Source organism: Scyliorhinus torazame, chromosome X (genome assembly GCF_047496885.1).
Source record: "Scyliorhinus torazame isolate Kashiwa2021f chromosome X, sScyTor2.1, whole genome shotgun sequence".
Classification (NCBI taxonomy): Eukaryota; Metazoa; Chordata; class Chondrichthyes; order Carcharhiniformes; family Scyliorhinidae; genus Scyliorhinus; species Scyliorhinus torazame.
Window position 1 is genome coordinate 33,595,692 of NC_092738.1, and position 25,523 is coordinate 33,621,214.

The window sequence follows — 25,523 nt, forward strand, 5'->3', positions numbered from 1 at the left end:
GGTTCGAGGAAGGAACCAATACGGCAGCCCCACCACGATGACTACATTTCTTGCCCGTTCTTGTCGGTTGCTCAGGCAGTGGAGAAACGGCTTGGGACCCACCCTGCCTGGGAACCCCCCCTCTGGTCAGCTACGCTCGGGTAGGGGAGACACGGCATTGGTCGCCGTCCTACCCGGGGACTCCATCCAAATCTTACCCGTCGCGGCCCAGACGCACCTCATTTCGGCAAAGTTTTGTTCAAAAAGTTTTCTTTTGTTTTCAGGTAACCCTTAGGTTGCCAACCATCTGCTATTTACATCCTGAAACATTTGGATGGTAAACCGCACGGTCTGCGAGACGGCTCGCACTGGTTCAGTATTTGTAAGTGTGTCTTGTCCTGAAATTCGGTTTTTGAAGAAAAAAAATGAGGGAGTCACACATAGTGACCAATTATGAAGGGAGTAATTGGCACTAAAGGACAGACAGGCTATCGTACGCGATATTAAACCAAGATAGTAACAGACACCATGCTTGATCACGCAGAAGCTCCAGGACCAGGAGCAGAGAAGAGAAGAAAAGACAGAAAGAAGAAGAACCGCGAGGACATCCTCCGCGTGGCCCATCGCCCTAATGGACATTTGGTTGCGTGCGAACGCGAACCCCCTGACCTCGACCCCCCCCAGCCGTTAATGATTCACTTCCCCACAGTATCCAGAGCCCAGTCACAAGCGACACCACACCATCTTGTGTGACAGGTTTATAACCTGGTACTCCCTGTCCTACTTGATAGAATCCCTATTGGGATTGGCGATACTCTGCTGCATCGTGCAGACTATTCGTCTGAGAAAATGGAGGAGAGCCCACCGCGCTCGCACCCCGGTATATAGAATAAGATCCCCTATTTTCGGATACGACCAGACCCCCGAGATCGATAATAAAGAGCATTAGTTTGCAATTTTGTTGTAAATAAAGGAATGTTCATCAGCAATTGTCCAATCCTGAGCTTGACTGCCAAGCCAGGAAAATGTGTATCAAACTGCTATGATTTTGTTTGTATTGTTTGGGAAGTTAGTGTGATGAACTATTTAAGTGAGTGTAGTTTATTAAGGATAGTTAGAGGTTCCCATTTTCTTGTTTTGTAATGCATGTCCCTGTTTGACATAGCGCCCCTCAGAATGTCACTTAAAATTTTCTTGCATAGTTATGGCGGGGGAGGGGGTGGCGGGTGGGTGGGTGGCGGGGGGGGGTGGGTGGCGGGGGAGGGGGTGGCGGGGGGGGTGGGTGGCGGGGGAGGGGCTGGCTGGCGGGGGAGGGGGGTGGCGGGGGGGGTGGGTGGCGGGGGAGGGGCTGGCTGGCGGGGGGGAGTGGCTGGGGGGGTGGGGGGGGAGGGGCTGGCTGGGGGGGGTGGGGGGGGCGGGGGAGGGGCTGGCTGGGGGGGGTGGGTGGCGGGGGAGGGGCTGGCTGGCGGGGGGGAGTGGCTGGGGGTGGGTGGCGGGGGCGGGCTGGCGGGGGAGGGGCTGGCTGGCGGGGGGGAGTGGCTGGGGGGGTGTGGGTGGCGGGGGAGGGGCTGGCTGGCGGGGGGTGGGTGGCGGGTGGGGGTGGGGGGGGCTGGCGGGGGAGTGGCTGGCAGGGGAGTGGCTGGCACTGGTTTTCCCGCCAGCGTGGGGACAGTCCCCAGAAGGGAGAGTCCTGGCCTGTGTTTGTGGATGGTAGAGTGTGTGTGTGAGAGAGAGAGTGTGTCAGTGAGGGATAGACTGTGAGAGAGTGAGAGAGCGACAGTGTGTCAGTGAGAGAGAGACTGTGTGTGGTATTGCGGTACCCGAGAGGCTGTAGACCATTGGGTAAGCCTAGCAGCTTACCATTGGCTGTTTGGTATGTGGCTCCGCCCTGACAGGCGGGGTATAAGAACCGGTGCCGTCCCAGCAGCCCTCATTCTGTACCGAAGCTGCTGGGGAACAGTTCTAATCTATTAAAGCCTTCAGTTATGATACAACCTCGTCTTTGAGTTTAATTAATCGTGCACCAGTGTGTCTGTGTGAGTGAGTGTGTGTGTATGTGTGTGTGTGTGAGAGAGTGAGTTTGTGAGAGTGACTGAGTGTGTGTGTGACTGTGTGTCAATGAGTGTGAGTATGAGTTTGTGTGAGAGAGAGTGTGATAGAGAATGAGTTTGTGTGTGTGTCTGTGAGTTTGTGTGTCTGTGTGAGTGTGTGTGTGCGGATGGTCTGAGAGAGTGTGTGTGAGAGAGTGTGTCAGTGAGAGACATCATCAACTGGACATGATCAGAACCCATTGATCAAAGTGCTGCCTTTAAATATCTCCTCCAGAAAACCCAGCCCTGTGTCCCGACCTCTCCCTTCCCAGTGTGCGCTGCTGCTTCCCAAGGGAAAGAGGCATTCGTTAATACCTGAGTGTTGGGAGGAGCTCAGATTACCCCCCGTCAGCTGTGTGTCTGAATGTCAGGTCGTGCCCCAGTCCAGCAGCAGTGTGTGGAGTTTGTGGAGTGAGCATACAGTGCACTGGGCTCGCTCACCAAACAGGGCACTCAAACCCTGAACCGTCACATCCAAACCCAACTCTGCAAATCACTTCAAACAACCCAAAAGACAAGAACTCGTCAGGTTAGTGACATTGAGAGACAAGAAATCTTTTGCTGATTAACAACCCTGGGGTTGATCATTCGAACGGTTTTCAATGTGGAATGTTTGAAGCTTGTGTCTGTCTTTTTCAACAAAGAGTAAAGACTTTGTAATTCTTAAGATTTGCCAATGGAGTGAAAAGTTTTCTCGCAGTAAGACGGTAGACCTCTCGGGGTTGGACTGTTGGTCTTGCTATCATTTTGCTGATTGCAATGATCCACATTTAGATTTTCCCAGATCACTTACCTCAAACTGAGAATAACCAGGAGCAGATTCCCCGTCAGCACAGAGATTCACCCCCGTTATTGGGTAACTATTGCCGATTTAATATTGATGTGAAAAAGATATAATTGACAATGTTTCACCAGAACTGATAAACGTTTCATAGAATACAATCATAGAACATACAGTGCAGAAGGAGGCCATTCGGCCCATCGAGTCTGCACCGACCCACTTAAACCCTCACCTCCACCCTATCCCCGTAACCCAGTAATCTCTCCTAACGTTCTTTGGACACTAAGGGCAATTTATCGTGGCCAATCCAATTAACCTGCACATCTTTGGACTGTGGGAGGAAACCGGAGCACCCGGAGGAAACCCACGCAGACACGGGGAGGATGTGCAGACTCCGCACAGACAGTGACCCAAGACGGAATCGAATCTGGGACCCTGGTGCTGTGAAGCGACTGTGCTAACCACTATGCTACCGTGCTGCCTTTTTACTGGACACACAGACATGCAGATAGGATTGAAGCTTATTTCAAAAGTCAGAGACTGGTGAAACAACGTCTGGTCTGTCCTGTCCCAGCCAGAGTAACTCTCCTCATCCCACTGTCCCACTCTGTCCCAGCCAGAGTAACTATCCTCATCCCACTGTCCCAATCTGTCCCAGCCAGAGTAACTCTCCTATTCCCACTGTCCCATTCTGTCCCAGCCAGAGTAACTCTCCCAATCCCACTGTCCCACTCTGTCCCAGCCAGAGTAACTCTCCCAATCCCACTGTCCCAGACAGAGTAACTCTCCCAATTTCACTCTGTCCCAGCCAGAGTAACTCCCCTAATCCCACTGTCCCACTCCCCTAATCCCACTGTCCCACTCTGTCCCTGCCAGAGTAACTCTCCCAATCCCAGTGTCCCGCTCTGTCCCAGCCAGAGTAACACTCCCAATCCCACTCTGTCCCAGCCAGAGTAATTCTTCCAATCCCACTGTCCCACTCTGTCCCAGCCAGAGTAGCTCTCCCAATCCCACTCTGTCCCAGCCAGAGTAGCTCTCCCAATCCCACTGTCCCACTCTGTCCCTGCCAGAGTAACTCTCCTCATCCCACTGTCCCACTCTGTCCCAGCCAGAGTAACTCTCCCAATCCCACTGTCCCACTCTGCCCCAGCCAGAGTAACTCTCCCAATCCAACTGTCCCACTCTGTCCCAGCCAGAGTAACTCTCCTAATCCCACTGTCCCACTCTGTCCCAGCCAGAGTAACTCTCCCAATCCCACTGTCCCACTGTGTCCCAGCCAGAGTAACTTTCCTAATCCCACTGTCCCACTCTGTCCCAGCCAGAGTAACTCTCACAATCCCACTGACCCACTCTGTCCCAGCCAGTGTAACTCTCCTAATCCCACTGTCCCACTCTGTCCCAGCCAGAGTAACTCTCACAATCCCACGGTCTCACTCTGTCCCAGCCAGAGTAACTCTCCTAATCCCACTGTCCCACTCTGTCCCAGCCAGAGTAACTCTCCCAATCCCGCTGTCCCACTCTGTCCCAGCCAGAGTAACTCTCCTAATCCCACTCTGACCCAGCCAGAGTAGCTCTCCCAATCCCACTGTCCCAGCCAGAGTAACTCTCCTAATCCCACTGTCCCACTCTGTCCCAGCCAGAGTAACTCTCCTAATCCCACTCTGACCCGGCCAGAGTAGCTCTCCCAATCCCACTGTCGCAGACAGAGTAACTCTCCTAATCCCACTGTCCCACTCTGTCCCAGCCAGAGTAACTCTCCTAATCCCACTCTCCCACTCTGTCCCAGCCAGAGGAACTCTCCCAATCCCACTGTCCTACTCTGTCCCAGCCAGAGTAGCTCTCCCAATCCCACTGTCCCACTCTGTCCCAGCCAGAGTAACTCTCCTAATCCCACTGTCCCTGCCAGAGTAACTCTCCCAATCCCACTCTGTCCCAGCCAGAGTAACTCTCCCAATCCCACTGTCCCACTCTGTCCCTGCCAGAGTAACTCTCCCAACCCCACTCTGTCCCAGCCAGAGTAACTCCCCTCATCCCACTGTCCCACACTGTCCCAGCCAGAGTAACTCTCCTAATCCCACTTTGTCCCTGCCAGAGTAACTCTCTTCATCCCACTCTGCCCCAGCCAGAGTAACTCTCCTAATCCCACTGTCCCACTCTGTCCCAGACAGAGTAACACCCCTAATCCCACTGTCCCACTCTGTCCCAGCCAGAGTAACTCTCCCAATCCCACTGTCCCACTCTGTCCCAGCCAGAGTAACTCTCCTAATCCCACTGTCCCACTCTGTCCCAGCCAGAGTAACTCTCCTAATCCCACTGTCCCACTCTGTCCCAACCAGAGTAACTCTCCCAATCCCACTGTCCCACTCTGTCCCAGACAGAGTAACTCTCCAAATCCAAATCTGTCCCAGCCAGAGTAACTCTCATAATCCCACTCTGTCCCAGCCAGTGTAGCTCTCCTAATCCCACTCTGACCCAGCAAGAGTAACTCTCCTCATCCCACTGTCCCACTCTGTCCCAGCCAGAGTAACTCTCCCAATCCAACTGTCCCGCTCTGTCCCAGCCAGAGTAACTCTCCCAATCCCACTGTCCCACTCTGACCCAGCCAGAGTAACTCTCCTAATCCCACTGTCCCACTCTGTCCCAGCCAGAGTAACTCTCACAATCCCACTGTCCCACTCTGTCCCAGCCAGAGTAACTCTCCCAATCCCACTGTCCCACTCTGACCCAGCCAGAGTAACTCTCCTAATCCCACTGTCCCACTCTGTCCCAGCCAGAGTAACTCTCCCAATCCCACTGTCCCACTCTGCCCCAGCCAGAGTAACTCTCCCAATCCCACTGTCCCACTCTGTCCCAGCCAGAGTAACTCTCCTAATCCCACTGTCCCACTCTGTCCCAGCCAGAGTCACTCTCCTAATCCCACTATACCACTCTGTCCCAGCCAGAGTAACTCTCCCAATCCCACTGTCCCACTCTGTCCCAGCCAGAGTAATTCTCCCAATCCCACTGTCCCAGACAGAGTAACTCTCCCAAACCCACTCTGTCCCAGCCAGAGTAACTCTCCCAATCCCGCTGTCCCACTCTGTCCCAGCCAGAGTAACTCTCCCAATCTCACTCTGTCCCAGCCAGAGTAACTCTCCTAACCCCACTGTCCCACTCTGTCCCTGCCAGAGTAACTCTCCTAATCCCACTGTCCCACTCTGTCCCAGCCAGAGTAACTCTCCCAGTCCCACTCTGTCCCAGCCAGAGTAACTCTCCCAATCCCACTGTCCCACTCTGTCCCAGCCAGAGTAACTCCCCTAATCCCACTCTGTCCCAGCCAGAGTAGCTCTCCCAATCGCACTCTGTCCCAGCCAGAGTAACTCTCCCAATCCCACTGTCCCACTCTGTCCCAGCCAAAGTAACTCTCCCAATCCCACTGTCCCGCTCTGTCCCAGCCAGAGTAACACTCCCAATCCCACTCTGTCCCAGCTAGAGTAATTCTTCCAATCCCTCTGTCCCAGCCAGAGTAGCTCTCCCAATCCCACTCTGTCCCAGCCAGACTAACTCTCGCAATCCCACTCTGTCCCAGCCAGAGTAACTCTCCCAATCCCACTCTGTCCCACTCTGTCCCAGCCAGAGTAACTCTCCTAATCCCACTGTCCCACTCTGCCCCAGCCAGAGTAACTCTCCCAATCCCACTGTCCCACTCTGCCCCAGCCAGAGTAACTCTCCTAATCCCACTGTCCCACTCTGTCCCAGCCAGAGTAACTCTCCTAATCCCACTGTCCCACTCTGTCCCAGCCAGAGTAACTCTCCCAATCCCACTGTCCCACTCTGTCCCAGCCAGAGTAACTCTCCTAATCCCACTGTCCCACTCTGTCCCAGCCAGAGTAACTCTCCCAATCCCACTGTCCCACTCTGTCCCAGCCAGAATAACTCTCCCAATCCCACTGTCCCACTCTGTCCCAGCCAGAGTAACTCTCCTAATCCCACTCTGTCCCAGCCAGAGTAACTCTCCTAATCCCACTCTATCCCAGCCAGAGTCGCTCTCCTAATCCCACTGTCCCACTCTGTCCCAGCCAGTGTAACTCTCCCAATCCCACTGTCCCACTCTGTCCCAGCCTGAGTAACTCTCCCAATCCCACTGTCCCACTCTGCCCCAGCCAGAGTAGCTCTCCTAATCCCACTGTCCCACTCTGTCCCAGCCAGGGTAACTCTCCCAATCCCACTGTCCCACCCTGTCCCAGCCAGAGTAACTCTCCAAATCCCACTGTCCCACTCTGTCCCAGCCAGAGTAACTCTCCAAATCCCACTCTGTCCCAGCCAGAGTAACTCTCCCAATCCCACTGTCCCACTCTGTCCCAGCCAGAGTAACTCTCCCAATCCCACTGTCCCACTCTGTCCCAGCCAGAGTAACTCTCCTAATCCCACTGTCCCACACTGTCCCAGCCAGAGTAACTCTCCTAATCCCACTCTCCCACTCTGTCCCAGCCAGAGTAACTCTCCAAATCCCACTGTCCCACTCTGTCCCAGCCAGAGTAACTCTCCGAATCCCACTGTCCCACTCTGTCCCAGCCAGAGTAACTCTCCTAATCCCACTCTGACCCAGCCAGAGTAACTGTCCTAATCCCACTGTGCCACTCTGTCCCTGCAGGAGTAACTCTCCCAATCCCACTGTCCCAGCCAGAGTAGCTCTCCTAATCCCACTGTCCCGCTCTGTCCCAGCCAGAGTAACTCTCCTAATCCCACTGTCCCACTCTGTCCCAGCCAGAGTAACTCTCTCAATCCCACTGTCCCACTCTGTCCCAGCCAGAGTCGCTCTCCTAATCCCACTGTCCCACTGTGTCCCAGCCAGGGTAACTCTCCCAATCCCACTGTCCCAGACAGAGTAACTCTCCCAATCCCACTCTGTCCCAGCCAGAGTAACTCTCCCAATCCCACTGTCCCACTCTGTCCCAGCCAGAGTAACTCTCCCAATCTCACCCTGTCCGAGCCAGAGAAACTCTTCTAATCCCACTGTCCCACTCTGTCCCAGCCAGAGTAACTCTCCCAATCCCACTGTCCCACTCTGTCCCTGCCAGAGTAACTCTCCTAATCCCACTGTACCAGCCAGAGAAACTCTCCTAATCCCACTGTCCCACTCTGACCCAGCCAGAGTAACTCTCCTAATACCACTGTCCCACTCTGTCCCAGCCAGAGTAACTCCCCTAATCCCACTCTGTCCCAGCCAGAGTAACTCTCCCAATCCCACTGTCCCACTCTGTCCCAGCCAGAGTAACTCTCCCAATCGCACTCTGTCCCAGCCAGAGTAACTCTCCCAATCCCACAGTCCCACTCTGTCCCAGCCAAAGTAACTCTCCCAATCCCACTGTCCCGGTCTGTCCCAGCCAGAGTAACACTCCCAATCCCACTCTGTCCCAGCCAGAGTAATTCTTCCAATCCCACTATCCCACTCTGTCCCAGTCAGAGTAGCTCTCCCAATCCCACTCTGTCCCGGCCAGAGTAACTCTCGCAATCCCAGTCTGTCCCAGCCAGAGTAACTCTCCCAATCCCACTGTCCCACTCTGTCCCAGACAGAGTAACTCTCCTAATCCCACTTTGTCCCTGCCAGAGTAACTCTCTTCATCCCACTCTGCCCCAGCCAGAGTAACTCTCCTAATCCCACTGTCCCACTCTGTCCCAGACAGAGTAACACTCCTAATCCCACTGTCCCACTCTGTCCCAGCCTGAGTAACTCTCCCAATTCCACTGTCCCACTCTGTCCCAGCGAGAGTAACTCTCCTAATCCCACTGTCCCACTCTGTCCCAGCCAGAGTAACTCTCCTAATCCCACTGTCCCACCTCTGTCCCAGCCAGAGTAACTCTCCTATTCCCACTGTCCCACTCTCCCAACCAGAGTAACTCTCCCAATCCCACTGTCCCACTCTGTCCCAGACAGAGTAACTCTCCTAATCCAACTCTGTCCCAGCCAGAGTAACTCTCATAATCCCACTCTGTCCCAGCCAGTGTAGCTCTCCTAATCCCACTCTGACCCAGCAAGAGTAACTCTCCTAATCCCACTGTCCCACTCTGTCCCTGCCAGAGTAACTCTCCTAATCCCACTGTCCCACTCTGTCCCTGCCAGAGTAACTCTCCTAATCCCACTGTCCCACTCTGTCCCAGCCAGAGTAACTCTCCCAGTCCCACTCTGTCCCAGCCAGAGTAACTCTCCAAATACCACTGTCCCACTCTGTCCCAGCCAGAGTAACTCTCCTAATCCCACTGTACCAGCCAGAGTAACTCGCCTAATCCCACTGTCCCACTCTGTCCCAGCCAGAGAAACTCTCCTAATACCACTGTCCCACTCTGTCCCAGCCAGAGTAACTCCCCTAATCCCACTCTGTCCCAGCCAGAGTAACTCTCCCAATCCCACTGTCCCACTCTGTCCCAGCCAGAGTAACTCTCCTAATCCCACTGTCCCACACTGTCCCAGCCAGAGTAACTCTCCTAATCCCACTCTCCCACTCTGTCCCAGCCAGAGTAACACTCCAAATCCCACTGTCCCACTCTGTCCCAGCCAGAGTAACTCTCCGAATCCCACTGTCCCACTCTATCCCAGCCAGAGTAACTCTCCTAATCCCACTCTGTCCCAGCCAGAGTAACTCTCCTAATCCCACTGTGCCACTCTGTCCCTGCAGGAGTAACTCTCCCAATCCCACTGTCCCACTCTGTCCCAGCCAGAGTATCTCTCCTAATCCCACTGTCCCACTCTGTCCCAGCCAGAGTAACACTCCCAATCCCACTCTGTCCCAGCCAGAGGAATTCTTCCAATCCCACTGTCCCACTCTGTCCCAGCCAGAGTAACTCTCGCAATCCCAGTCTGTCCCAGCCAGAGTAACTCTCCCAATCCCACTGTCCCACTCTGTCCCAGCCAGAGTAACTCTCCCTATCCCACTGTCCCACTCTGTCCCAGACAGAGTAACTCTCCTAATCCCAATGTCCTACCCTGTCCCAGCCTGATTAACTCTCCTAATCCCACTGTCCCACTCTGTCCCAGCCAGAGTAACTCTCCCAATCCCACTGTCCCACTCTGTCCCAGCCAGAGTAACTCTCCTAATCCCACTCTGTCCCAGCCAGAGTAACTCTCCTAATCCCATTCTGCCCCAGCCAGAGTAACTCTCCTAATCCCACTGTGCCACTCTGTCCCAGCCAGAGTAACTCTCCTAATCCCACTGTCCCACTCTGTCCCACACAGAGTAACTCTCCTAATCCCACTGTCCCACTCTGTCCCAGCCAGAGTAACTCTCCCAATCCCACTGTCCCACTCTGCCCCAGCCAGAGTAACTCTCCTAATCCCACTGTCCCACTCTGTCCCAGCCAGAGTAACTCTCCTATTCCCACTGTCCCACTCTGTGCCAGCCAGAGTAACTCTCCCAATCCCACTGTCCCGCTCTGTCCCAGCCAGAGTAACACTCCCAATCCCACTCTGTCCCAGCCAGAGTAATTCTTCCAATCCCACTGTCCCATTCTGACCCAGCCAGAGTAGCTCTCCTAATCCCACGCTGTCCCAGCCAGAGTAACTCTCGCAATCCCAGTCTGTCCAAGCCAGAGTCACTCTCCCAATCCCACTGTCCTACTCTGTCCCAGCCAGAGTAACTCTCCTAATCCCACTCTATCCCAGCCAGAGTAGCTCTCCTAATCCCACTCTGTCCCAGCCAGAGTAACTCTCCTAATCCCACTGTGCCACTCTGTCCCTGCCAGAGTCACTCTCCTCATCCCACTGTCCCACTCTGTCCCAGCCAGAGTAACTCTCCCAATCCCACTGTCCCACGCTGTCCCAGCCAGAGTAACTCTCCCAATCCCACTGTCCCACTCTGTCCCAGCCAGAGTAACTCTCCTAATCCCACTCTATCCCAGCCAGAGTAACTCTCCTAATCCCACTGTCCCATTCTGTCCCAGCCAGAGTAACTCTCCCAATCCCACTGTCCCACTCTGTCCCAGCCAGAGTAACTCTCCCAATCCCACTGTCCCAGACAGAGTAACTTTCCCAATCCCACTCTGTCCCAGCCAGAGTAACTCTCCCAATCCCACTGTCCCACTCTGTCCCAGCCAGAGTAACACTCCTAATCCCAGTGTCCCACTCTGTCCCTGCCAGAGTAACTCTCCTAATCCCACTGTACCAGCCAGAGTAACTCTCCTAATCCCACTGTCCCACTCTGTCCCAGCCAGAGTAACTCTCCTAATACCACTGTCCCACTCTGACCCAGCCAGAGTAACTCTCCTAATCCCACTGTCCCACTCTGTCCCAGCCAGAGTAACTCTCCTAATACCACTGTCCCACTCTGACCCAGCCAGAGTAACTCCCCTAATACCACTGTCCCACTCTGACCCAGCCAGAGTAGCTCCCCTAATCCCACTCTGTCCCAGCCAAAGTAACTCTCCCAATCCCACTGTCCCACTCTGTCCCAGCCAGAGTAGCTCTCCCAATCGCACTCTGTCCCAGCCAGAGTAACTCTCCCAATCCCACTGTCCCACTCTGTCCCAGCCAAAGTAACTCTCCCAATCCCACTGTCCCGCTCTGTCCCAGCCAGAGTAACACTCCCAATCCCACTCTGTCCCAGCTAGAGTAATTCTTCCAATCCCTCTGTCCCAGCCAGAGCAGCTCTCCCAATCCCACACTGTCCCAGCCAGACTAACTCTCGCAATCCCAGTCTGTCCCAGCCAGAGTAACTCTCCCAATCCCACTGTCCCACTCTGTCACAGCCAGAGTAACTCTCCTAATCCCACTCTATCCCAGCCAGAGTAGCTCTCCTAATCCCACTCTGTCCCAGCCAGAGTAACTCTCCTAATCCCACTGTGCCACTCTGTCCCTGCCAGAGTAACTCTCCTCATCCCACTGTCCCACTCTGTCCCACTCAGAGTAACTCTCCCAATCCCACTGTCCCACTCTGTCCCAGCCAGAGTAACTCTCCCAATCCCACTGTCCCCCTCTGTCCCAGCCAGAGTAACTCTCCCAATCCCACTGTCCCACTCTGTCCCAGCCAGAGTAGCTCTCCAAATCCCACTCTGTCCCAGCCAGAGTAACTCTCCCAATCCCACTGTCCCACTCTGTCCCAGCCAGAGTAACTCTCCTAATCCCAGTGCCCCACTCTGTCCCAGCCAAAGTAACTCTCCCAATCCCACTGTCCCGCTCTGTCCCAGCCAGAGTAACACTCCCAACCCCACTCTGTCCCAGCAAGAGTAATTCTTCCAATCCCTCTGTCCCAGCCAGAGTAGCTCTCCCAATCCCACACTGTCCCAGCCAGACTAACTCTCGCAATCCCAGTCTGTCCCAGCCAGAGTAACTCTCCTAATCTCACTGTCCCACTCTGTCCCAGACAGAGTAACTCTCCTAATCCCACTCTGTCACAGCCAGAGTAACTCTCCTAATCCCACTCTATCCCAGCCAGAGTAGCTCTCCTAATCCCACTCTGTCCCAGCCAGAGTAACTCTCCTAATCCCACTGTGCCACTCTGTCCCTGCCAGAGTAACTCTCCTCATCCCACTGTCCCACTCTGTCCCAGCCAGAGTAACTCTCCCAATCCCACTGTCCCACTCTGTCCCAGCCAGAGTAACTCTCCCAATCCCACTGTCCCACTCTGTCCCAGCCAGTGTAACTCTCCCAATCCCACTGTCCCACTCTGTCCCAGCCAGAGTAACTCTCCCAATCCCACTGTCCCACTCTGTCCCAGCCAGAGTAACTCTCCCAATCCCACTGTCCCACTCTGTCCCAGCCAGAGTAGCTCTCCAAATCCCACTCTGTCCCAGCCAGAGTAACTCTCCCAATCCCACTGTCCCACTCTGTCCCAGCCAGAGTAACTCTCCTAATCCCACTGCCCCACTCTCTCCCAGCCAGAGTAACTCTCCTAATCCCACTGTCCCACTCTGTCCCAGCCAGAGTAACTCTCCTAAACCCACTGTCCCACTCTGTCCCAGCCAGAGTAACTCTCCCAACCCCACTGTTCCACTCTGTCCCAGCCAGAGTAACTCTCCTAATCCCACTCTGACCCAGCCAGAGTAACTCTCCTAATCCCACTGTGCCACTCTGTCCCTGCAGGAGTAACTCTCCCAATCCCACTGTCCCACTCTGTCCCAGCCAGAGTAGCTCTCCTAATCCCACTGTCCCGCTGTGTCCCAGCCAGAGTAACTCTCCTAATCCCACTGTCCCACTCTGTCCCAGCCAGAGTAACTCTCCCAATCCCACTGTCCCACTCTGTCCCAGCCAGAGTCGCTCTCCTAATCCCACTGTCCCACTCTGTCCCAGCCAGAATAACTCTCCCAATCCCACTGTCCCACTCTGTCCCAGCCAGAGTAACTCTCCTAATCCCACTCTGTCCCAGCCAGAGTAACTCTCCTAATCCCACTCTATCCCAGCCAGAGTACCTCTCCTAATCCCACTCTGTCCCAGCCAGAGTAACTCTCCTAATCCCACTATGCCACTCTGTCCCTGCCAGAGTAACTCTCCTCATCCCACTGTCCCACTCTGTCCCAGCCAGAGTAACTCTCCCAATCCCACTGTCCCACTCTGTCCCAGCCAGAGTAACTCTCCCAATCCCACTGTCCCACTCTGTCCCAGCCAGTGTAACTCTCCCAATCCCTCTGTCCCAGCCAGAGTAACTCTCCCAATCCCACTGTCCCACTCTGTCCCAGCCAGAGTAGCTCTCCAAATCCCACTCTGTCCCAGCGAGAGTAACTCTCCCAATCCCACTGTCCCACTCTGTCCCAGCCAGAGTAACTCTCCTAATCCCACTGCCCCACTCTGTCCCAGCCAGAGTAACTCTCCTAATCCCACTGTCCCACACTGTCCCAGCCAGAGTAACTCTCCTAATCCCACTGTCCCACTCTGTCCCAGCCAGAGTAACTCTCCCAATCCCACTGTCCCACTCTGTCCCAGCCAGAGTAATTCTCCCAATCCCACTGTCCCACACTGTCCCAGCCAGAGTAACTCTCCTAATCCCACTGTCCCACACTGTCCCAGCCAGAGTAACTCTCCTAATCCCACTGTCCTACTCTGTCCCAGACAGAGTAACTCTCCTAATCCCACTGTCCCACTCTGTCCCAGCCAGAGTAACTCTCCTAATCCCACTGTCCCACACTGTCCCAGCCAGAGTAACTCTCCTAATCCCACTGTCCCACTCTGTCCCAGACAGAGTAACTCTCCTAATCCCACTGTCCCACTCTGTCCCAGACAGAGTAACTCTCCTAATCCCACTGTCCCACTCTGTCCCAGCCAGAGTAACTCTCCTAATCCCACTGTCCCACTATGTCCCAGACAGAGTAACTCTCCTAATCCCACTGTCCCACTCTGTCCCAGACAGAGTAACTCTCCTAATCCCTCTGTCCCAGCCAGAGTAACTCTCCTAATCCCACTGTCCCACTCTGTCCCAGCCAGAGTAACTCTCCCAACCCCACTGTCCCACTCTGTCCCAGCCAGAGTAACTCTCCTAATCCCACTGTGCCACTCTGTCCCTGCAGGAGTAACTCTCCCAATCCCACTGTCCCACTCTGTCCCAGCCAGAGTAGCTCTCCCAATCCCACTGTCCCACTCTGTCCCAGCCAGAGTAACTCTCCTAATCCCACTGTCCCTGCCAGAGTAACTCTCCCAATCCCACTCTGTCCCAGCCAGAGTAACTCTCCCAATCCCACTGTCCCACTCTGTCCCTGCCAGAGTAACTCTCCCAACCCCACTCTGTCCCAGCCAGAGTAACTCCCCTCATCCCACTGTCCCACACTGTCCCAGCCAGAGTAACTCTCCTAATCCCACTTTGTCCCTGCCAGAGTAACTCTCTTCATCCCACTCTGCCCCAGCCAGAGTAACTCTCCAAATCCCACTGTCCCACTCTGTCCCAGACAGAGTAACACCCCTAATCCCACTGTCCCACTCTGTCCCAGCCAGAGTAACTCTCCCAATCCCACTGTCCCACTCTGTCCCAGCCAGAGTAACTCTCCTAATCCCACTGTCCCACTCTGTCCCAGCCAGAGTAACTCTCCTAATCCCACTGTCCCACTCTGTCCCAACCAGAGTAACTCTCCCAATCCCACTGTCCCACTCTGTCCCAGACAGAGTAACTCTCCTAATCCAAATCTGTCCCAGCCAGAGTAACTCTCATAATCCCACTCTGTCCCAGCCAGTGTAGCTCTCCTAATCCCACTCTGACCCAGCAAGAGTAACTCTCCTCATCCCACTGTCCCACTCTGTCCCAGCCAGAGTAACTCTCCCAATCCAACTGTCCCGCTCTGTCCCAGCCAGAGTAACTCTCCCAATCCCACTGTCCCACTCTGACCCAGCCAGAGTAACTCTCCTAATCCCACTGTCCCACTCTGTCCCAGCCAGAGCAACTCTCCCAATCCCACTGTCCCACTCTGTCCCAGCCAGAGTAACTCTCCCAATCCCACTGTCCCACTCTGACCCAGCCAGAGTAACTGTCCTAATCCCACTGTCCCACTCTGTCCCAGCCAGAGTAACTCTCCCAATCCCACTGTCCCACTCTGCCCCAGCCAGAGTAACTCTCCCAATCCCACTGTCCCACTCTGTCCCAGCCAGAGTAACTCTCCTAATCCCACTGTCCCACTCTGTCCCAGCCAGAGTCACTCTCCTAATCCCACTATACCACTCTGTCCCAGCCAGAGTAACTCTCCCAATCCCACTGTCCCACTCTGTCCCAGCCAGAGTAATTCTCCCAATCCCACTGTCCCAGACAGAGTAACTCTCCCAAACCCACTCTGTCCCAGCCAGAGTAACTCTCCCAATCCCGCTGTCCCACTCTGTCCCAGCCAGAGTAACTCTCCCAATCTCACTCTGTCCCAGCCAGAGTAACTCTCCTAACCCCACTGTCCCACTCTGTCCCTGCCAGAGTAACTCTCCTAATCCCACTGTCCCACTCTGTCCCAGCCAGAGTAACTCTCCCAGTCCCACTCTGTCCCAGCCAGAGTAACTCTCCCAATCCCACTGTCCCACTCTGTCCCAGCCAGAGTAACTCCCCTAATCCCACTCTGTCCCAGCCAGAGTAGCTCTCCCAATCGCACTCTGTCCCAGCCAGAGTAACTCTCCCAATCCCACTGTCCCACTCTGTCCCAGCCAAAGTAACTCTCCCAATCCCACTGTCCCGCTCTGTCCCAGCCAGAGTAACACTCCCAATCCCACTCTGTCCCAGCTAGAGTAATTCTTCCAATCCCTCTGTCCCAGCCAGAGTAGCTCTCCCAATCCCACTCTGTCCCAGCCAGACTAACTCTCGCAATCCCACTCTGTCCCAGCCAGAGTAACTCTCCCAATCCCACTCTGTCCCACTCTGTCCCAGCCAGAGTAACTCTCCTAATCCCACTGTCCCACTCTGCCCCAGCCAGAGTAACTCTCCCAATCCCACTGTCCCACTCTGCCCCAGCCAGAGTAACTCTCCTAATCCCACTGTCCCACTCTGTCCCAGCCAGAGTAACTCTCCTAATCCCACTGTCCCACTCTGTCCCAGCCAGAGTAACTCTCCCAATCCCACTGTCCCACTCTGTCCCAGCCAGAGTAACTCTCCTAATCCCACTGTCCCACTCTGTCCCAGCCAGAGTAACTCTCCCAATCCCACTGTCCCACTCTGTCCCAGCCAGAATAACTCTCCCAATCCCACTGTCCCACTCTGTCCCAGCCAGAGTAACTCTCCTAATCCCACTCTGTCCCAGCCAGAGTAACTCTCCCAATCCCACTGTCCCACTCTGTCCCTGCCAGAGTAACTCTCCCAACCCCACTCTGTCCCAGCCAGAGTAACTCCCCTCATCCCACTGTCCCACACTGTCCCAGCCAGAGTAACTCTCCTAATCCCACTTTGTCCCTGCCAGAGTAACTCTCTTCATCCCACTCTGCCCCAGCCAGAGTAACTCTCCTAATCCCACTATCCCACTCTGTCCCAGACAGAGTAACACCCCTAATCCCACTGTCCCACTCTGTCCCAGCCAGAGTAACTCTCCCAATCCCACTGTCCCACTCTGTCCCAGCCAGAGTAACTCTCCTAATCCCACTGTCCCACTCTGTCCCAGCCAGAGTAACTCTCCTAATCCCACTGTCCCACTCTGTCCCAACCAGAGTAACTCTCCCAATCCCACTGTCCCACTCTGTCCCAGACAGAGTAACTCTCCTAATCCAAATCTGTCCCAGCCAGAGTAACTCTCATAATCCCACTCTGTCCCAGCCAGTGTAGCTCTCCTAATCCCACTCTGACCCAGCAAGAGTAACTCTCCTCATCCCACTGTCCCACTCTGTCCCAGCCAGAGTAACTCTCCCAATCCAACTGTCCCGCTCTGTCCCAGCCAGAGTAACTCTCCCAATCCCACTGTCCCACTCTGACCCAGCCAGAGTAACTCTCCTCATCCCACTGTCCCACTCTGTCCCAGCCAGAGTAACTCTCCCAATCCAACTGTCCCGCTCTGTCCCAGCCAGAGTAACTCTCCCAATCCCACTGTCCCACTCTGTCCCAGCCAGAGTAACTCTCCCAATCCCACTGTCCCACTCTGACCCAGCCAGAGTAACTCTCCTAATCCCACTGTCCCACTCTGTCCCAGCCAGAGTAACTCTCCCAATCCCACTGTCCCACTCTGCCCCAGCCAGAGTAAGTCTCCCAATCCCACTGTCCCACTCTGTCCCAGCCAGAGTAACTCTCCTAATCCCACTGTCCCACTCTGTCCCAGCCAGAGTCACTCTCCTAATCCCACTATACCACTGTGTCCCAGCCAGAGTAACTCTCCCAATCCCACTGTCCCACTCTGTCCCAGCCAGAGTAACTCTCCTAATCCCACTGTCCCTGCCAGAGTAACTCTCCCAATCCCACTCTGTCCCAGCCAGAGTAACTCTCCCAATCCCACTGTCCCACTCTGTCCCTGCCAGAGTAACTCTCCCAACCCCACTCTGTCCCAGCCAGAGTAACTCCCCTCATCCCACTGTCCCACACTGTCCCAGCCAGAGTAACTCTCCTAATCCCACTTTGTCCCTGCCAGAGTAACTCTCTTCATCCCACTCTGCCCCAGCCAGAGTAACTCTCCTAATCCCACTGTCCCACTCTGTCCCAGACAGAGTAACACCCCTAATCCCACTGTCCCACTCTGTCCCAGCCAGAGTAACTCTCCCAATCCCACTGTCCCACTCTGTCCCAGCCAGAGTAACTCTCCTAATCCCACTGTCCCACTCTGTCCCAGCCAGAGTAACTCTCCTAATCCCACTGTCCCACTCTGTCCCAACCAGAGTAACTCTCCCAATCCCACTGTCCCACTCTGTCCCAGACAGAGTAACTCTCCTAATCCAAATCTGTCCCAGCCAGAGTAACTCTCATAATCCCACTCTGTCCCAGCCAGTGTAGCTCTCCTAATCCCACTCTGACCCAGCAAGAGTAACTCTCCTCATCCCACTGTCCCACTCTGTCCCAGCCAGAGTAACTCTCCCAATCCAACTGTCCCGCTCTGTCCCAGCCAGAGTAACTCTCCCAATCCCACTGTCCCACTCTGACCCAGCCAGAGTAACTCTCCTAATCCCACTGTCCCACTCTGTCCCAGCCAGAGCAACTCTCCCAATCCCACTGTCCCACTCTGTCCCAGCCAGAGTAACTCTCCCAATCCCACTGTCCCACTCTGACCCAGCCAGAGTAACTCTCCTAATCCCACTGTCCCACTCTGTCCCAGCCAGAGTAACTCTCCCAATCCCACTGTCCCACTCTGCCCCAGCCAGAGTAACTCTCCCAATCCCACTGTCCCACTCTGTCCCAGCCAGAGTAACTCTCCTAATCCCACTGTCCCACTCTGTCCCAGCCAGAGTCACTCTCCTAATCCCACTATACCACTCTGTCCCAGCCAGAGTAACTCTCCCAATCCCACTGTCCCACTCTGTCCCAGCCAGAGTAATTCTCCCAATCCCACTGTCCCAGACAGAGTAACTCTCCCAAACCCACTCTGTCCCAGCCAGAGTAACTCTCCCAATCCCGCTGTCCCACTCTGTCCCAGCCAGAGTAACTCTCCCAATCTCACTCTGTCCCAGCCAGAGTAACTCTCCTAATCCCACTGTCCCACTCTGTCCCAGCCAGAGCAACTCTCCCAATCCCACTGTCCCACTCTGTCCCAGCCAGAGTAACTCTCCCAATCCCACTGTCCCACTCTGACCCAGCCAGAGTAACTCTCCTAATCCCACTGTCCCACTCTGTCCCAGCCAGAGTAACTCTCCCAATCCCACTGTCCCACTCTGCCCCAGCCAGAGTAACTCTCCCAATCCCACTGTCCCACTCTGTCCCAGCCAGAGTAACTCTCCTAATCCCACTGTCCCACTCTGTCCCAGCCAGAGTCACTCTCCTAATCCCACTATACCACTCTGTCCCAGCCAGAGTAACTCTCCCAATCCCACTGTCCCACTCTGTCCCAGCCAGAGTAATTCTCCCAATCCCACTGTCCCAGACAGAGTAACTCTCCCAAACCCACTCTGTCCCAGCCAGAGTAACTCTCCCAATCCCGCTGTCCCACTCTGTCCCAGCCAGAGTAACTCTCCCAATCTCACTCTGTCCCAGCCAGAGTAACTCTCCTAACCCCACTGTCCCACTCTGTCCCTGCCAGAGTAACTCTCCTAATCCCACTGTCCCACTCTGTCCCAGCCAGAGTAACTCTCCCAGTCCCACTCTGTCCCAGCCAGAGTAACTCTCCCAATCCCACTGTCCCACTCTGTCCCAGCCAGAGTAACTCCCCTAATCCCACTCTGTCCCAGCCAGAGTAGCTCTCCCAATCGCACTCTGTCCCAGCCAGAGTAACTCTCCCAATCCCACTGTCCCACTCTGTCCCAGCCAAAGTAACTCTCCCAATCCCACTGTCCCGCTCTGTCCCAGCCAGAGTAACACTCCCAATCCCACTCTGTCCCAGCTAGAGTAATTCTTCCAATCCCTCTGTCCCAGCCAGAGTAGCTCTCCCAATCCCACTCTGTCCCAGCCAGACTAACTCTCGCAATCCCACTCTGTCCCAGCCAGAGTAACTCTCCCAATCCCACTCTGTCCCACTCTGTCCCAGCCAGAGTAACTCTCCTAATCCCACTGTCCCACTCTGCCCCAGCCAGAGTAACTCTCCCAATCCCACTGTCCCACTCTGCCCCAGCCAGAGTAACTCTCCTAATCCCACTGTCCCACTCTGTCCCAGCCAGAGTAACTCTCCTAATCCCACTGTCCCACTCTGTCCCAGCCAGAGTAACTCTCCCAATCCCACTGTCCCACTCTGTCCCAGCCAGAGTAACTCTCCTAATCCCACTGTCCCACTCTGTCCCAGCCAGAGTAACTCTCCCAATCCCACTGTCCCACTCTGTCCCAGCCAGAATAACTCTCCCAATCCCACTGTCCCACTCTGTCCCAGCCAGAGTAACTCTCCTAATCCCACTCTGTCCCAGCCAGAGTAACTCTCCCAATCCCACTGTCCCACTCTGTCCCTGCCAGAGTAACTCTCCCAACCCCACTCTGTCCCAGCCAGAGTAACTCCCCTCATCCCACTGTCCCACACTGTCCCAGCCAGAGTAACTCTCCTAATCCCACTTTGTCCCTGCCAGAGTAACTCTCTTCATCCCACTCTGCCCCAGCCAGAGTAACTCTCCTAATCCCACTATCCCACTCTGTCCCAGACAGAGTAACACCCCTAATCCCACTGTCCCACTCTGTCCCAGCCAGAGTAACTCTCCCAATCCCACTGTCCCACTCTGTCCCAGCCAGAGTAACTCTCCTAATCCCACTGTCCCACTCTGTCCCAGCCAGAGTAACTCTCCTAATCCCACTGTCCCACTCTGTCCCAACCAGAGTAACTCTCCCAATCCCACTGTCCCACTCTGTCCCAGACAGAGTAACTCTCCTAATCCAAATCTGTCCCAGCCAGAGTAACTCTCATAATCCCACTCTGTCCCAGCCAGTGTAGCTCTCCTAATCCCACTCTGACCCAGCAAGAGTAACTCTCCTCATCCCACTGTCCCACTCTGTCCCAGCCAGAGTAACTCTCCCAATCCAACTGTCCCGCTCTGTCCCAGCCAGAGTAACTCTCCCAATCCCACTGTCCCACTCTGACCCAGCCAGAGTAACTCTCCTCATCCCACTGTCCCACTCTGTCCCAGCCAGAGTAACTCTCCCAATCCAACTGTCCCGCTCTGTCCCAGCCAGAGTAACTCTCCCAATCCCACTGTCCCACTCTGTCCCAGCCAGAGTAACTCTCCCAATCCCACTGTCCCACTCTGACCCAGCCAGAGTAACTCTCCTAATCCCACTGTCCCACTCTGTCCCAGCCAGAGTAACTCTCCCAATCCCACTGTCCCACTCTGCCCCAGCCAGAGTAAGTCTCCCAATCCCACTGTCCCACTCTGTCCCAGCCAGAGTAACTCTCCTAATCCCACTGTCCCACTCTGTCCCAGCCAGAGTCACTCTCCTAATCCCACTATACCACTGTGTCCCAGCCAGAGTAACTCTCCCAATCCCACTGTCCCACTCTGTCCCAGCCAGAGTAACTCTCCTAATCCCACTGTCCCTGCCAGAGTAACTCTCCCAATCCCACTCTGTCCCAGCCAGAGTAACTCTCCCAATCCCACTGTCCCACTCTGTCCCTGCCAGAGTAACTCTCCCAACCCCACTCTGTCCCAGCCAGAGTAACTCCCCTCATCCCACTGTCCCACACTGTCCCAGCCAGAGTAACTCTCCTAATCCCACTTTGTCCCTGCCAGAGTAACTCTCTTCATCCCACTCTGCCCCAGCCAGAGTAACTCTCCTAATCCCACTGTCCCACTCTGTCCCAGACAGAGTAACACCCCTAATCCCACTGTCCCACTCTGTCCCAGCCAGAGTAACTCTCCCAATCCCACTGTCCCACTCTGTCCCAGCCAGAGTAACTCTCCTAATCCCACTGTCCCACTCTGTCCCAGCCAGAGTAACTCTCCTAATCCCACTGTCCCACTCTGTCCCAACCAGAGTAACTCTCCCAATCCCACTGTCCCACTCTGTCCCAGACAGAGTAACTCTCCTAATCCAAATCTGTCCCAGCCAGAGTAACTCTCATAATCCCACTCTGTCCCAGCCAGTGTAGCTCTCCTAATCCCACTCTGACCCAGCAAGAGTAACTCTCCTCATCCCACTGTCCCACTCTGTCCCAGCCAGAGTAACTCTCCCAATCCAACTGTCCCGCTCTGTCCCAGCCAGAGTAACTCTCCCAATCCCACTGTCCCACTCTGACCCAGCCAGAGTAACTCTCCTAATCCCACTGTCCCACTCTGTCCCAGCCAGAGCAACTCTCCCAATCCCACTGTCCCACTCTGTCCCAGCCAGAGTAACTCTCCCAATCCCACTGTCCCACTCTGACCCAGCCAGAGTAACTCTCCTAATCCCACTGTCCCACTCTGTCCCAGCCAGAGTAACTCTCCCAATCCCACTGTCCCACTCTGCCCCAGCCAGAGTAACTCTCCCAATCCCACTGTCCCACTCTGTCCCAGCCAGAGTAACTCTCCTAATCCCACTGTCCCACTCTGTCCCAGCCAGAGTCACTCTCCTAATCCCACTATACCACTCTGTCCCAGCCAGAGTAACTCTCCCAATCCCACTGTCCCACTCTGTCCCAGCCAGAGTAATTCTCCCAATCCCACTGTCCCAGACAGAGTAACTCTCCCAAACCCACTCTGTCCCAGCCAGAGTAACTCTCCCAATCCCGCTGTCCCACTCTGTCCCAGCCAGAGTAACTCTCCCAATCTCACTCTGTCCCAGCCAGAGTAACTCTCCTAACCCCACTGTCCCACTCTGTCCCTGCCAGAGTAACTCTCCTAATCCCACTGTCCCACTCTGTCCCAGCCAGAGTAACTCTCCCAGTCCCACTCTGTCCCAGCCAGAGTAACTCTCCCAATCCCACTGTCCCACTCTGTCCCAGCCAGAGTAACTCCCCTAATCCCACTCTGTCCCAGCCAGAGTAGCTCTCCCAATCGCACTCTGTCCCAGCCAGAGTAACTCTCCCAATCCCACTGTCCCACTCTGTCCCAGCCAAAGTAACTCTCCCAATCCCACTGTCCCGCTCTGTCCCAGCCAGAGTAACACTCCCAATCCCACTCTGTCCCAGCTAGAGTAATTCTTCCAATCCCTCTGTCCCAGCCAGAGTAGCTCTCCCAATCCCACTCTGTCCCAGCCAGACTAACTCTCGCAATCCCACTCTGTCCCAGCCAGAGTAACTCTCCCAATCCCACTCTGTCCCACTCTGTCCCAGCCAGAGTAACTCTCCTAATCCCACTGTCCCACTCTGCCCCAGCCAGAGTAACTCTCCCAATCCCACTGTCCCACTCTGCCCCAGCCAGAGTAACTCTCCTAATCCCACTGTCCCACTCTGTCCCAGCCAGAGTAACTCTCCTAATCCCACTGTCCCACTCTGTCCCAGCCAGAGTAACTCTCCCAATCCCACTGTCCCACTCTGTCCCAGCCAGAGTAACTCTCCTAATCCCACTGTCCCACTCTGTCCCAGCCAGAGTAACTCTCCCAATCCCACTGTCCCACTCTGTCCCAGCCAGAATAACACTCCCAATCCCACTGTCCCACTCTGTCCCAGCCAGAGTAACTCTCCTAATCCCACTCTGTCCCAGCCAGAGTAACTCTCCCAATCCCACTGTCCCACTCTGTCCCTGCCAGAGTAACTCTCCCAACCCCACTCTGTCCCAGCCAGAGTAACTCCCCTCATCCCACTGTCCCACACTGTCCCAGCCAGAGTAACTCTCCTAATCCCACTTTGTCCCTGCCAGAGTAACTCTCTTCATCCCACTCTGCCCCAGCCAGAGTAACTCTCCTAATCCCACTATCCCACTCTGTCCCAGACAGAGTAACACCCCTAATCCCACTGTCCCACTCTGTCCCAGCCAGAGTAACTCTCCCAATCCCACTGTCCCACTCTGTCCCAGCCAGAGTAACTCTCCTAATCCCACTGTCCCACTCTGTCCCAGCCAGAGTAACTCTCCTAATCCCACTGTCCCACTCTGTCCCAACCAGAGTAACTCTCCCAATCCCACTGTCCCACTCTGTCCCAGACAGAGTAACTCTCCTAATCCAAATCTGTCCCAGCCAGAGTAACTCTCATAATCCCACTCTGTCCCAGCCAGTGTAGCTCTCCTAATCCCACTCTGACCCAGCAAGAGTAACTCTCCTCATCCCACTGTCCCACTCTGTCCCAGCCAGAGTAACTCTCCCAATCCAACTGTCCCGCTCTGTCCCAGCCAGAGTAACTCTCCCAATCCCACTGTCCCACTCTGACCCAGCCAGAGTAACTCTCCTCATCCCACTGTCCCACTCTGTCCCAGCCAGAGTAACTCTCCCAATCCAACTGTCCCGCTCTGTCCCAGCCAGAGTAACTCTCCCAATCCCACTGTCCCACTCTGTCCCAGCCAGAGTAACTCTCCCAATCCCACTGTCCCACTCTGACCCAGCGAGAGTAACTCTCCTAATCCCACTGTCCCACTCTGTCCCAGCCAGAGTAACTCTCCCAATCCCACTGTCCCACTCTGCCCCAGCCAGAGTAAGTCTCCCAATCCCACTGTCCCACTCTGTCCCAGCCAGAGTAACTCTCCTAATCCCACTGTCCCACTCTGTCCCAGCCAGAGTCACTCTCCTAATCCCACTATACCACTGTGTCCCAGCCAGAGTAACTCTCCCAATCCCACTGTCCCACTCTGTCCCAGCCAGAGTAACTCTCCTAATCCCACTGTCCCTGCCAGAGTAACTCTCCCAATCCCACTCTGTCCCAGCCAGAGTAACTCTCCCAATCCCACTGTCCCACTCTGTCCCTGCCAGAGTAACTCTCCCAACCCCACTCTGTCCCAGCCAGAGTAACTCCCCTCATCCCACTGTCCCACACTGTCCCAGCCAGAGTAACTCTCCTAATCCCACTTTGTCCCTGCCAGAGTAACTCTCTTCATCCCACTCTGCCCCAGCCAGAGTAACTCTCCTAATCCCACTGTCCCACTCTGTCCCAGACAGAGTAACACCCCTAATCCCACTGTCCCACTCTGTCCCAGCCAGAGTAACTCTCCCAATCCCACTGTCCCACTCTGTCCCAGCCAGAGTAACTCTCCTAATCCCACTGTCCCACTCTGTCCCAGCCAGAGTAACTCTCCTAATCCCACTGTCCCACTCTGTCCCAACCAGAGTAACTCTCCCAATCCCACTGTCCCACTCTGTCCCAGACAGAGTAACTCTCCTAATCCAAATCTGTCCCAGCCAGAGTAACTCTCATAATCCCACTCTGTCCCAGCCAGTGTAGCTCTCCTAATCCCACTCTGACCCAGCAAGAGTAACTCTCCTCATCCCACTGTCCCACTCTGTCCCAGCCAGAGTAACTCTCCCAATCCAACTGTCCCGCTCTGTCCCAGCCAGAGTAACTCTCCCAATCCCACTGTCCCACTCTGACCCAGCCAGAGTAACTCTCCTAATCCCACTGTCCCACTCTGTCCCAGCCAGAGTAACTCTCCCAATCCCACTGTCCCACTCTGTCCCAGCCAGAGTAACTCTCCCAATCCCACTGTCCCACTCTGACCCAGCCAGAGTAACTCTCCTAATCCCACTGTCCCACTCTGTCCCAGCCAGAGTAACTCTCCCAATCCCACTGTCCCACTCTGCCCCAGCCAGAGTAACTCTCCCAATCCCACTGTCCCACTCTGTCCCAGCCAGAGTAACTCTCCTAATCCC

At 55.1% G+C, this 25,523-nt stretch overlaps 1 protein-coding gene across 1 annotated transcript in view; it reads left to right on the forward strand.

Moving 5' to 3' along the window:
• The first annotated feature begins 2,436 nt into the window (after positions 1-2,436).
• stac3 (SH3 and cysteine rich domain 3) overlaps positions 2,437-25,523 on the forward strand; it is a 185,983-nt gene continuing 162,896 nt past the window's right edge. Inside the window, exon 1 of the mRNA XM_072494035.1 lies at positions 2,437-2,598. The gene's annotated coding sequence lies outside the window, so the exon portion shown is untranslated. The remainder of the gene's footprint in view (positions 2,599-25,523) is intronic.